This window comes from Bos javanicus, chromosome 13 (genome assembly GCF_032452875.1).
Source record: "Bos javanicus breed banteng chromosome 13, ARS-OSU_banteng_1.0, whole genome shotgun sequence".
Lineage (NCBI taxonomy): Eukaryota > Metazoa > Chordata > Mammalia > Artiodactyla > Bovidae > Bos > Bos javanicus.
This window is the reverse complement of record NC_083880.1, coordinates 25,398,115-25,410,128: the sequence shown is the minus strand read 5'-3', so window position 1 is coordinate 25,410,128 and position 12,014 is coordinate 25,398,115. Positions and strand designations below refer to the sequence as shown.

The following is a 12,014-nucleotide window of genomic DNA, read 5'->3' as shown; positions in this document are numbered from 1 at the left end:
CACTGTCCTGACCTCTTTCTCAGCCTCCCTGTCTCTCCGCTGGGATGACGTTGCTCCTGACTGACTGAGGAGCGGAAGAGATGAGACGAAACGGACCAGCGTGGGGCAGTGAGGTTGAGAGCAATGGCTGCTGGCGCATCAAGGCATCTTTGGATACAGATCTGCGAGCATCCTCTGGCGTCCAGGGTGGAGTGTGACCAACGACATCATTAAGACTCCAAGACTTTCAGCCCAAGTACTGGATGAAAGAAGCGGTCATACCGAGATGGGAAGACAGGAGTCCAGAGTCAGGAAAAGCCCCAGGAAGTTCCAACACAGGAAGCCAGTGAACGAGTTCATGTCAGGGAACGTAAGAGGCTGAATGAACTTGGCACACAGAGGAAACAGGGCCTGCCTTCCCTCAAGGGGCTTGCACCCCTTATTAAAAAGAGGCAGCCCTTCTCTTACCCTCTTAACCCAACAAGAACCGCATCCTGCCAGACACAAACTTCTAGACTCACAGTTTTCTAGTTGGAGGGAACTTACTTTAGATCCCCAGTTTTCTTTCCATTGTGGTTTGGTGATCTCGACCGAAGCAAAGGAAAAAAGGAAAAAAAAAAAAAAAAGGTGTGACGGGCCTGGAGTCCGTGCAAAGTTCAGCCACACCCAGGCCTGTGTGTGGTAGGATCACCCATTTGGAGAGGGTTCCGCCCAGCACAGCACCGCACCTGGAAACCCTCCAGGTCGCCTTTAATCTATTTCACAACCTACTTTCTGGGCGGGCCACTCTGGCTGAGACCAGAGCACAGTCCCAAGTCAGCTTGTGAACACACCGTCCCCAGATGGTCCGCACACCGCTGCTCCTCTGTGCGAAGGGCTATGGCTTCACCGTGTTGTGTCACAAGGCCTTGTGTTTCTTTTAAAAGCTTTTTATGTTCTGCTGGAATACAGCCGATCAACAATGTTGTTGTGATAGTTTTCAAGTGGGCAGCAGAGGGACTCAGCCATACATATACATGCAGCCATTCTCCCCCGCACTCCCCTGCTATCTAGTCTGCCACATACACAAGGTCTCTGATTTATGGAGAACTTTGCAGTTCACAAGGTGATTCTATACCTGTTTTTATTTCAACAGAACCCGGAGGAGGTTCTGTTGCCATCTGGATGCCAACTAGAACCCTAGTTGCCATCCCCTGGTTACAACAAGGACACTGAGGCTTCCTGCTCGACAAGGACCAGGGGCAGGATGTAAGAAATCACAGCTGGCCACCTGCCCCCCACCCCCGCCCCTCCAGTGCTCCCCGCTAGGCTCTGGGCCGCCTCCGGTGACTCACCCACTGTCTGGGGTGAGGCTCCACTTCCCGGGTGAGAGCCCTCGCTCCCCAGGGCAAGCCTCCACCCTGCCTCATGAAATCACCCGCTTTGCATTTTCTTTCTCTTACCTGAGGGCAATTTTTAATATTCCTGCTCTGGAAGTGACATCTCTCTCTCTTTTTTTTCGGTACAGGTACAAACCAGAATGAATAGCTGTTTGTTCCTATTCTGGCTACCTGATCACAGGCCTGTATGTGACCTTCCAATGAGTGTCAGAGGCTATGGGGAGACGGTCTTTTGAGTGACCCTGGACATGACTGAGCGACTTCACTTTGACTTTTCACTTTCATGCACTGGAGAAGGAAATGGCAACCCACTCCAGTGTTCTTGCCTGGAGAATCCCAGGGACGGGGGAGCCTGGTGGGCTACCGTCTATGGGGTCACATAGAGTCGGACACAACTGAAGCGACTTAGCAGCAGCAGCAGCAGCAGCAAAGCGACTAAACTGAACTGAACTGAAGGGGGCTATGGAAGGAAGCTCCCCACTCCTGCTTTAAAAAAATATTTTTTTACTGTATATTTGCTTTACAATGTTGGGTTAGTTCTTATGTACAGCAAAATGAATCAGCTATATATATATATATATATATATATATATATATATATATATACTGCTTATCCCCTCTTTTTTGGATTTTCTTCCCATTTAGTCACCACAGAGCACTGAATAGAGGTCCCTGTGCTGTACGGCAGGTTCTCATTTGTTATCTATTTTATATAGAGTATCAATAGGGTATATATGTCAATCCCAATCTCCCAATTCATCCTATTCCCCTCCTTTCCCCATTGGTATCCATAAATGTGTTCTCTACGTCTCTATTTCTGCTTTGTAAATAAGATCATCTGTACTAATTTTTTCAGATTCTACATATTATACGATATTTTTCTTTCTGACTTACTTCACTCTGTATGACAATCTCTGGGTCCATCCACATCTCTGCAAATGGCCCAGTTTCATTCCTTTTGATGGCTGAGTACCATTCCACTGTACACACGCACCACATCTTCTTTACCCACTCCTCTGCTGGCCACTGAGGTTGCTCCCATGGCGTGGCTATTGTGAACAGTGCTGCAGTGAACACTGGGGAGCATGTGTCTTTTTGTACTTGCTTTTGATCTGCAAAATCTCGAGGTAGACTCCAAAGAAATAAGATAATGATTCTTAGGGAACAGGAGGAAAGCGCTCCCTATACTTGGCCTCTCTCATGTCTCTCTCGTCTTCGTAGGTCCCTCTGCTTGTCGGAAGAGTCAGAACACCCGGCCTTTATTATAAAGACCAAGAGACCCTGAGCTGCACGCGAGTGAAAACAGCACTTGACCAGAGAAGTAGCCGTCATTGGTCCTTTGAGAAATGTCCTGTTTCTCCTTCCAAAAGTCTGCAAAAAGAGATTATATCCTTTCATCCTACACTGTTAGTGGCAATGTCAATTGGTGTAGCCAGTTTGGAAACCAGTACAGAGGTTCCTTCAAAAACTAAACAGACAGTTGTTATATGATCCAGCAATCCCACTCCCTGAGCATATATCCAGAAAAGACAAAAACTCTAATTTGAAAAGATACACGCACCCTGATGTTCATAACAGCACTGTGCACAGTAGCCAAGACATGGCAGCAACCGAAATGTCCACCAACAAATGAACGGATAAAGAAGACACGGCACATATACAGTGTAACAGAATATTACTCAGCCATAAAAGGAATGAAATACTGCCTTTTGCAGCAACAGGGACAGACCTAGAGATGATCATACTAAGTGAAGCGAGACAGAGAAAGACACGCCATATGCTATCACTTGTACATGGAATCTAAAATACAACACAGGGACTTCCCTGGTGGGCCAGTGGCCAAGACTCCATGCTCCCAATGCAGGGGGCCTGGGTTTGATCCTTGGTCAGGGAACTAGATCCCACATGCTACAACTGAGAGTTCACATTCAGTGACTAAAAATCTCACAAGCTACTTAAAGATCTTGTACATGGCAGTAAAGAGCCAATGTGATGAAGCTAAGACCCAGTGCAGCTAAATAAATAATTGGTAAAATATGACACAAACGAACTTATCTTCAAAACAGAAATAAACTCACATATGTAGAGAACAGACTACTTATGGCTGCCAAAGGAAAGGAGGGTTGGGGGAGGGACGGATAGGGGAGTCTGGGATTAGCAGGTGCAAACTATGATATATAGGGTGGATGAACAATAGGGTCCTACTGCACAGCCCAGGGAACTGCATTCAATGCCCTGTGATAAACTATATGGAAAAGAATATGAATCACTTGGCTATAGAGCAGAAGTCAACATAACATTGTAAATAACTCGACTTCAATAAATTCTTAATGGTTTTAAAACAGACTGGATCCCTTCAGCTCCAGAGACAGAGAGAGAGGAGGTGTTTACTGGCAATACACGTTGACCCTACAAGAGTCAACGCAGACTTTTTAAGACCCACAAATTTTGGAAGTTCAAATTAACGCTTCAGTTCAGTTCGGTCGCTCAGTCGTGTCCAACTCTTTGCGACCCCATGAATCGCGGCACGCCAGGCCTCCCTGTCCATCACCAACTCCCGGAGTTCACTCAGACTCACGTCCATCGAGTCGGTGATGCCATCCAGCCATCTCATCCTCTGTTGTCCCCTTCTCCTCCTGTCCCCAATCCCTCCCAGAATCAGAGTCTTTTCCAATGAGTCAGCTCTTCGCATGAGGTGGCCAAAGTACTGGAGTTTCAGCTTTAGCATCATTCCTTCCAAAGAATACCCAGGACTGATCTTTTTTAGAATGGACTGGTTGGATCTCCTTGCAATCCAAGGGACTCTCAAGAGTCTTCTCCAACACCACAGTTCAAAAGCATCAATTCTTCAGCGCTCAGCCTTCTTCACAGTCCAACTCTCACATCCATACATGACCACTGGAGAAACAATAGCCTTGACTAGACAGACCTTTGTTGGCAAATTAACGCTTAGACCTGGCTCTAATTCTGAATCACTTCATTTATGAACAATAAAGTCCCCAATTCAAATAAGGACAAGTGTCATCTCTGTGAACTCCACCAGATGGTGGGACAACTACTCCCAAGAAAGGCTGGATGGTTGGGACATCTCGGTGGCCCCGGATTGACTACCCAGCCACTGAGCCATCGGGCTACTTAGGCTGGGGTGCAGCCACACTGAACCTGCAGGGAGTTTTAATCTTGCCAGGCAGAACCTAAACATGTTCACCTAAACATGAATTCCTCTTCTCTTTGAAGAAAGAGGTTTTAGTCGGCAAGGAAAGGGGCTTATCTGAGTCTCACAGAGTTTAGGTTGTTCTTAGTTTCTGGTTTCAGACCTAAGGCATCTGACTGACAGCATCTCATGAATATTCAAGAAAGATGCAGGGGTACATTTTAATGTCATCTAATTAGTGGCAGGTGATGGCTTTCCCTTTTGAGAAACTGGTTTGTGAGAGCTCTTCGACAGTCCTTCCACTGGTATTTTTGATACAGTATCCCCTGGGTAAGAGTAGGGCTGTCTTCAGACTTTTTCAGTTGGTTGAATATCATGTTTATCAGAGACAGCTCTTGACTGAACTCAGTAGTCTAAGGAATGACTAGCAAATATTACTTATCCATAAAGTTATATTCCTGTGAATGAAGTCGTAATTCAATTTCTCAGCACCTCTGTAATCTGAAACTGGCAAGACATCAAATCCAGATATCATTTTTCTTGGTAGCATAATGGGAGAGATACAGCAAATTCTGGATACAGATCAATCTGCCTTTCCAAATGGTATCTTTTCATTCCATTATGTAAATTCCTTAAATGCGCGCCCATCTCGGTCGGTATTCTCATGAAAGCATCCAGCCCAGCCTAAGTTCAGGGAAGTGCTCCCGTTTCTGCATTCATAGCAATTACTCTCTGTATCACTTCTTTGGAATTAATTACGTACAAGCCGTCCCCAAATTATGGCAGGCTTGTAATTGAAAAGTTTTCTTCTACTCTCATTGTTTAGAACTTGGAATAAACGGTGGCTGACTCTCCAGCTGGCTCACACAAGCCTCTTTAACCTACAGTGTATTATTAGTCTTTTCATTGTTCCTCATTGTTTTCAAGGAAAATGTGTCCTGACTTTCCAGCTGAACTTGGAGATGCTGGGAGCGAATCTCCCTCTGCAGCTCCAGCCTCAAGGAAAGACACTTCCCCCTGAGTGACTTGCACATCCTCCTCTCTTTTCTCTGCTTCACTGGGAGACCCTGCCTTTCTTAGGATGACAAAAAGATCAGCCCTGAGCATCACCTACGAATGCAATCCTATTGTTGCGGTTGTTCTTAAAAACCAGTTATTTAACGCGCATTGGTGACTCCAAAGCTTCCTGCACTGAACTGTGGCATAGCTTACATGCTTATAATATGCTTTTAATGTTTTATGACTATCTTCCCAGTTTGTATTCCTTGCAGGTGGGGACATATCTAAGTTTCTGCAAAGCATGCAGTCCCCAGCTAAGTACATAAAGAGAGGCTCAATAAACATTTATTGATCCCTAATTAGAGCTACACGGGAAAGCAATTCAGACAACAGCTGAATCGGTCAGGCACCATTAGGCATCAAAACAGGCATTTGATAACCTAATAACTTCAGCTCTACCTGGTTAGGTGTCCTTATCATCAGTCATACCGCTTGGGTGCAATTTGAAAAAGATGCTGTCATCCTGGCTTGTCTCTTAGCTCCTGGACAGAAGTCAATGTGTAACCCCCACTACTCTCCTGAAAGGGACTTAAAAGTGGCTTTGATACTTGGAACATTCTCATTTTGATGTTTAATCCCAGCTAATTCCATTCTTTGTGCATGCTTATGTTTATTCTCTCCTGTCCTCCCTCCCTGCTTTATGTTTTTCCTGGTATTCTATTTAACAATTGTCTCCCTGCTTCCTCTGGTATAGTCTTTTGTCCTCGCCATCTCTGGATATTAATCTTCGGCTTAGTAGCATTAGTCGAGTAGTTTGCTCAAAGCAGGAACTCTCCAGCACTTACTCTATGCCAGGGAGGGCACAGGTACTTAACTGTAATGAGCTGTTCCATTGTATGAGGTAGGTGCTGTGATTATCTCCATTTTACAGATGAGCAAATTGAGGAAGAGCGAGACTCGGTGATCTGTCAAACTTCCAACTGCTAGCAAGTGTCAGAACAGGCACTTGAACTCAGGTTACCTAGCTTTGGAGATCACGTTCGTAAACATGACGATACTGCCTCTCAGTAAATGGTTGATCGCGGGTGACTGAACCAAGGTGGCGACAGCAAGTTCTAACAATAATGAAGCTGCTTTACCAAGAGGTAAGGGTAGAACTGAAGTAATAATTGTCAAGATCCATGTTTTGGATTTGACAGCTTCTGGAGACATCTTTGGTTGTCCTGACTGGACAGCATGTCAGGGGACTCTGATACTGCCGAGCAGTGGGCGGGATGGGGGAAAGGCTGGAGCTGCTGATAAACATCCCAGAATGCACAGGTCAGGCCCAAAATATCAAGTGTGCAGAAGTGAAGAAACCCTGCTCTGGGAAGATCCCAAGTCTAATTATTGGGCTGGCCAAAAAGTTCAGGTTTTTCCATAAGATAATGAACTTTTTGGCCAACCCAATACACAGGAGACAACTGACGTGGCTCCTCTCCGACTATACATTCAAAAAGAAAAAAAAATCATTCTTTTTTCCATCATTCCGATCCATCCCTCTAGCAGGATACACAGTTTACAAAGTCTCCAAAGGTCTTCCAGGCACTGAACATTTTAAAATGACACAAATCTGAATTTAGACTCGACTCAGTCAGCTGGTAAACCAAGGATGTGTCCTATCCCTCAACACTACCAACACGGTGATGGTTGGGTTGGCATATATACACCACTGCTGCTATGTATAAATGGATAACTAACGAGCACCTACTGGGCAGCACAGGGTACTCTACCCAGTGCTCTATGGTGACCTGAGTGGGAGGGAAATCCAAGGAAGGGGGGATGTGTGTATACCTGTGGTTGATGCACTCCTGCTGCACAGCAGAGACTAACACAGCATTGTAAAGCTACTATACTCCAGTTAAAAAAAAAAAAAGATATTCAGTGCTCACAAAATGGAAAGTAATGTAAAATGATTAAGAACAGACACAAGCTACCAGTTAGGCTGCAGGCTTCCTCCTGTACATAGACATTTTCTTTCCTTTTCTTTCTGAGGCAGGAAATCTGCGAAGCTTTAGAAATCACAGTGGATTTCTTGTAGCATTTCTCCACACACAGATGCCCAGACAGGCAAAAATTTGCTCCCAAGTGCATCCTTAACTAGTTTTATTGAATTTAGCTATTGTCAGTGCAGAATAAGTGTTAAAAATATGGTCTCAGTTCAAGTTTACCATGTCTCGAAAAACGTTCTATTAGGAGGAATCTGTCACACATTTGGAAGGAGAGCTATTAGTCACTTTGCAATGAGCACCCCTGAATTTTGAGTGTGATTTCGATATATTTCACATTATACGAGCCAAACTATAAATAGAAAATAGCAAAACATAAATGTCTTAAGAGTTTTACAATTCTTAAGGGCTGTTTTATGTGCCATGGGTAGGGATAATGATGCTGTTTAATGAAGTAATTTTATAACCTTGGGAAGACAGAGCCTCACACCTCCTGTCATCCGTCACACACCATCTCCCTGGCACTGGGCCTCACAGTCACGTGGATCCACTGTCTTCTTGGAGTCCTTGATGATGGGAGATCATCTGGGTAAAACCACCTTATCACTCAAGGTCATTTTCTTTCCAGAAGCTCAGACTTGAGAATTAGAGTCAGCCCTCCATATTCACAGGTTTTACTTCCTCAGATTCAACCAACGGCAGATTCAATTTTGCAGACTGGCTGAATCTGCAGATATGGAACCACGGATGTGCAGGGCCGACTGAACTACAAATAAGAAACCTGTGGATCTGGGTACCCACGGGCTCCCAGAAACAACCCCCATGGATGACTGTACTATCGTCAAGGTCAAAGCAGTTGTAATCCACTCTTTTACCTGGAAGTCCATGGCCATCCCAGGAAGAGGATGCTACCTCAAATATGTTCTACACTATGTTTTCCAGATCTATTATATATAATTTGTCATCACTAGGTGCTTTGTGGAAGCATCTTTATAAGAAAAGAGATGCCAAATTCTTTAAATCAAGGCACATGGACTAAGTACAAGATCAAGGTGAAATTACTTTGTCTTCAATACATTTTCAAGTCAGAGCTGTTAGAAAATCGTGTTAAAAAAAAAGTTACTGTTGGAAGTTTCCTAAGTACAGATGAAAAAGAAAAATTTTCTGATTTTGAACATCCTGCAGTTATTGGGCTACTTCATAAACGTGGTCTTCGGAAAAGCATCTCAATCCAGCAGTGTCCCAAAGAAAGCCTCTCTACAGATTTCTCACTCTCCCTCCTGTATTTCTGCAGCTGTAATTTTTACATCTTAGATGTAAAATATCACTTGAGAGTTTCATGCAAGAAACCCTGTGGTCATGTATGGATGTGGGAGTTGGACCGTGAAGAAGGCTGAGCACTGAAGAATTGATGCTTTTGAACTGTGGTGTTGGAGAAGACTCTTAAGAGTCCCTTGGACTGCAAGGAGATCCAACCAGTCCATTCGGAAGGAGATCAGCCCTGGGATTTCTTTGGAAGGAATGATGCTAAAGCTGAAACTCCAGTACTTTGGCCACCTCATGCGAAGAGTTGACTCATTGGAAAAGACTCTGATGCTGGGAGGGATTGGGGGCAGGAGGAGAAGGGGATGACAGAGGATGAGATGGCTGGATGGCATCACCGACTCGATGGACTCACGTTGGTGATGGACAGGGAGGCCTGGCGTGCTGCGATTCATGGGGTCGCAAAGAGTCGGACAAGACTGAGCGACTGAACTAAACTGAACTGAATATGAAATTGCAACAGAAATTGGTTTGGCACTTAATAAGACCCTAACTCTAAAAGTTAGACTCTTAGGGGCTGAAGTTTCTTTACCAATACTGGCACAGATTAAATATATCTAAAATAGCACCACAGTATAGGTGTGACAATGGACTATAATCTTGTGCTTTGGTAATTGTTTCTGGCATTCTTAAAATTTTCTTTGACATGGTGCTCACATTTGTCAAAATAAATCTACCAAGAATGTTCTCTTCTTTCTTCCCCTGTTGCTTTATAATTGTGTTAATATACTAGCTGGGGCAGTTTTATTTTAAATGACATGTATATATTTAGCAGCATAATTATGCAAATTTTACCATGTTGATGACTGTAAATATCCTCTCAAAGCAGCTACTTAGCATTTTGTCCTGGTTGAAATGCTCCCAAATTCACTTCTCTGTTGGGTGAAGGTGGGGCTTACAGTTCTTCACCTACCAGGCACAATACTGCCCAGTGGTAAAAGGTATGGATTCTTTGACACACCTGGACATTCTATGCCACTTACTGGCTTGGTGACCTTGGGCAAGTTTCTTAATCTCTCTGAGCTCAGTTTCCGCATCTGTAAAATAGGGATGGCAATGGTATGGACCTTGCTGGGTCGTCATGATGATTACATCATATGATGTATGGAAACTACTTAACCTAGCATTTGGCCAATAAAGGATTCTTAATAAATGATAGCTACCATCAGTGTTCTTATATTATCCCCCAGTAGTACTGCATTTCAGCTTAGTCATTAAGCGTCCCAAAAGAGTTTAGAATTGCAGTTGAAGAAGAGACCTGTCTAGTTAACAGTGGGGTGGTGGGTTGGGAGTGCTAACAGCAATTGAGCCAGACTCAATTCTTTTTTACCAAAGAAATCATTCTTTACATACTTTTTGTCATGTGCCTGGGTTGAGTTAGTGGGGATGTTTAGGTGTTTCAGTAATAGCAACTCTAAATGTACAGAGAGGAGAGTGTGTGTGTGTTTAGGGTTACAGGAGAAGGGAATCTAGCCTACCCACATATATACAAGCACGCCAACCCTCCGGTTCCACCCACTGGAGATAAGCTGATTAACAGGTGAAGAATCACGTAGGCAAAATGTGAGATAAAATTCCTCCTCTGCTGTTTCACATTTACAAGAATGAAAAAAATTGAAAAATGTAAAACTGTATTCTAAAACTACAACTATATGTCAGAATATGGAAATGACCACGACAGTATATTTTAAGTGAACATTAATCTTATTTTAGAAAACTAATCAAATTTTCTAATACTTGTTATTCTAGAAAAATGCTAATCTGGATTTTCTAAAAGTAGCTGCTAACATATATGTAAGACAGAAATCCATAGCATTTTCTGAGCTTCAGTGAAAAAAAACCTCCGGGGAAACAAAGGACCTGAAAATATACTGATGCTGTGTGTGTGCTAACTCGCTTCAGTCGTGTCCAACTCTTTGTGACCCTATGGGCTGGAGCCTGCCAGGCTCCTCTGTCCATGGGATTCTCCAGGCAAGAATACTGGAGTGGTTGCCATGCCCTCCTCCCGGGGATCTTCCCAGCCCAGGGACTGAACCCAGGTCTCTTACGTCTCCTGCGCTGGGAGGCAGGTTCCTTACCACTAGTGCCACCTGGGAAGCCCTGCACTGATGCTGCTTAAGGCTAAAATTCTTCAAGACTGATCAGGCAGCAGCAGAGAGGCGATTCTACATAGCGGAGGGGCCTTCATTTTGGCCCCACCCATAACCCAATCCTGGGAACTGGGTTCAATGATGCCAGTTATATACACGTGGTAACTGCATGCATGACAATGAACCAGGTGCTGAGCGGGAAGCCAGACGCCATCACTGTCCAAAGTGTGCCTGGAAATCAGCAGAGTGTGGATGGCTTAATGAGATACACGGTGGAATCAAGCTCACGGTCCTCTCCTACCCTCAAGGTGGGTCAGCAGGGGGCTGGGCGGATGGGAGCAGGATGGATTCGAGCCCAGGAGATGGATAGGTTTTGTCTCCTGGAAGAAATTCTTATGACTCCAAGTCTCATCCTACTGGGGACACACACTTCCCAACCAGCCCCTCAGAGCCCACCAAGGGGGATGAACTGTCCTTTCTTAGACGCACAGGGTGCAGGCTCACATAAGGCCCATCGTGGCAGAGTCCCCTCTGGTTGTGACACTGGTCCGTTCAAAGAGCCTCAGTATTTATCCCACACCCCTCACCTTTCTATGGTCACAGGAGGTGTCGTTTCCTTTGATTCTTAGAATTTAACTTCCTAAAGACTTTGGAAGAGACAAAATGAATATCTTTTTCTGATTCTTAATTTTTCTTTATCCTGAATAATCAAGTCAGTCACTGTTTCTGTTTTTTAATTTTTTTCCAGTTGTGTGAGAAGGTTAGAGCTTTAAAAGAAACACAAAACTTATGTTTATTCTCTTTCCATCTTCCTGGAATCTTTCTTTTGTGACCAGATGAGAGATGGCCCTTTCAGGATAAAAATCTGCCAAAAGGACAGAACTTTCTGATTTGTGTGATTAAGATAGTAAGATAGACATTTCGCATTCCAGTCACAATTTTGGCCTTCTCTTTTACAAGGTTATGCAATAGTAAGTGATATGATCATTTTTGGTGAGGAGGAGGGAAGCCAGGTTCCGATAGGGTACTGAGTGGCTGAATGTCTGAATTGTAATTTTCACTCCCCTTCTGAATTCCTGTATGACCCCAGGTCGCATGCTTA

General features: G+C 44.2%; 1 protein-coding gene across 25 annotated transcripts in view; it reads right to left on the bottom strand.

The window, feature by feature from the left end:
- Positions 1–12,014, bottom strand: part of KIAA1217 (KIAA1217 ortholog) — a 527,643-nt gene that overhangs the window by 61,301 nt on the left and 454,328 nt on the right. The window lies entirely within an intron of this gene.